The following is a 2,032-nucleotide window of genomic DNA, read 5'->3' as shown; positions in this document are numbered from 1 at the left end:
CACTGATATTTGAGACCACATCCCGATATGTTCACTGCACCATGAATATGCTCAGGGGAGGCCACCCTGAGGCGACACACCCTAAGATCCTACTGCTAGGCCATCAGCTCACTTATGCTTTCTTCTTCTACTTACTCTGTCAGCCGTCTCCTCTCAGCAAAGCTGATCACTGTCCCACTTGAGGAAATGTGTAGAGCAGGATGAGCTGTTTCTCTCAACAAGAGAAATCTGGTTCCTATTGCAGGTGAGAAAATAGGATTAAAACATTGCCATGAGGACCAGTGCTGTCCCTAAGCTAAGCCCCACATTTCAGACCCTAGACTCTCTTTCCCCTGACATCAAAATCCCCCACGCAGTGTCTTCAGATCCACAGCTGAAAATTTCACTCATGATAAGGCCTTCGTGGATGCTAGTGGCTGGTTACCTTCACCTGGTGCCACAGGCACGTCCTCACCTCTACACCAATAATAGAGGGGTACCCTCCATCAGCGCTCACCTGCTGTGCAGTGTGCTCCTTGCACCAGCAGCATCTACATCACCTGGAAACTATTTAAAATTTCAGACTCTCAGACCCCACCGCAGCCCTCCTGACTTCGAATCTGTATTTTAACAAGATAGTCAGGAAATCTGTGTGCATATTAAAATTTGGGGATGCAGGCTGGCGAGATGGTTCACGCCTGCAATCCTAGCACTTTGGGAGACCGAGGTGGGCAGATCACAAGGTCAGGAGTTCAAGACCAGCCTGGTCAACATGGTGAAACCTTGTCTCTACTAAAAATACAAAAAATTAGCCGGGCATGGTGGTGCGCACCTGTAATCCCAGCTACTCAGGAGTCTGAAGCAGGAGAATAGCTTGAACCCAAGAGGCAGAGACTGCAGTGAGCCAAAATCGTGCCATTGCACTCCAGCCTGGGTGACAACACCCCATCTCGAGAAAAAAAAACTGGGGGATGCACCGGTATAACCTAAAGGAGAGACTAACAATGGAAGAACAGGCACCATATTGGGACTGCGGGGAGAACACTGCTAGGAGGGCAGCCTCGCATCTTCTCTTCGTAAACATCAGGCTGGCCCTGACTATGTCACAAACAAGGCACAAGCACAAGATATTGCTGGGTAAGCAGATCACTTGTTGTGCCCACTCAACCTTGTGCCAGCTCTGGGTCTAGGATAAGACAAGAAAATGATCCTCTTTCCATTCCTCACTTCCTTTCACAAAAATTGAAGAGACAAACATTTTTTGTTGGCATCATCTAGGTATTTTCCCAAAAATGTCACTGAATAGTTTTATTACTTCCTTGAATTACTCTTTTGGTCATTCGTTCAACAAACATTAACTATCAAAGACTATGTGTCAGGCATCAAGAATAAACAGAACAAGGCTGGTAACTTGTTCACAGAGTTCAAAGAATATCCCCAACCTACCACACATATACACACACCATACCCACAAATTATAACACATTGTGAGTCCGATAAAAATCATCTGGAGAGGCCAGGCGTGGTGGCTCACACCTGTAATCCCAGCACTTCAGGAGGCTGAGGCGGGCGGATCACCTGAGGTCACAAGTTTGAGACCAGCCTGGCCAACATGGCAAAAACCCATCTCTACTAAAACAATACAAAAATTAGCCAGGCATGGTGGACGTGCCAAATCCCAGCTACTCGGGAGGCTGAGGCATGGGAATCACTTAACTCAGGAGACAGAGGTTGCAGTGAGCCAAGATCGTGCCACTTCACTCCAGCCTGGGTAACAGATTGAGACTGTCTCCAAAAAAAAAAAAAAGTCGTCTAGAGAGATTTCTAAAAACATAAATGTTTGAGCCCATCTCCAGATCAATTAAATCAGGATCTTCAGGAGTGGAGGCAGGGAAACAGTATTTTTTAAGCACCCTGGCTGATTGCTAATAGGTAGCCAAGGTTGAGACCCTGTAACACAGAAAAACAAAAGAAATATCTTGACCTTTGACCAACCTTGGGTCCTCATGACAAAAACCTACCACTGACAGTTTATAAAGTTGGGAGTTTATAA

At 46.3% G+C, this 2,032-nt stretch overlaps 1 protein-coding gene across 1 annotated transcript in view; it reads right to left on the bottom strand.

Moving 5' to 3' along the window:
* The window catches only part of LOC105548279 (cardiomyopathy-associated protein 5-like), a 7,938-nt gene extending 7,688 nt beyond the window's left edge, over window positions 1–250 (bottom strand). Inside the window, exon 1 of the mRNA XM_011992204.1 lies at window positions 136–250. The gene's annotated coding sequence lies outside the window, so the exon portion shown is untranslated. The remainder of the gene's footprint in view (window positions 1–135) is intronic.
* Window positions 251–2,032: the final 1,782 nt, after the last annotated feature.

The sequence above is a fragment of the Mandrillus leucophaeus genome, unplaced genomic scaffold, assembly GCF_000951045.1.
Source record: "Mandrillus leucophaeus isolate KB7577 unplaced genomic scaffold, Mleu.le_1.0 Scaffold407, whole genome shotgun sequence".
Taxonomy (NCBI): domain Eukaryota; kingdom Metazoa; phylum Chordata; class Mammalia; order Primates; family Cercopithecidae; genus Mandrillus; species Mandrillus leucophaeus.
Note: the sequence above shows the minus strand (reverse complement) of the source record. Positions and strands in the feature narration are given on the sequence as shown.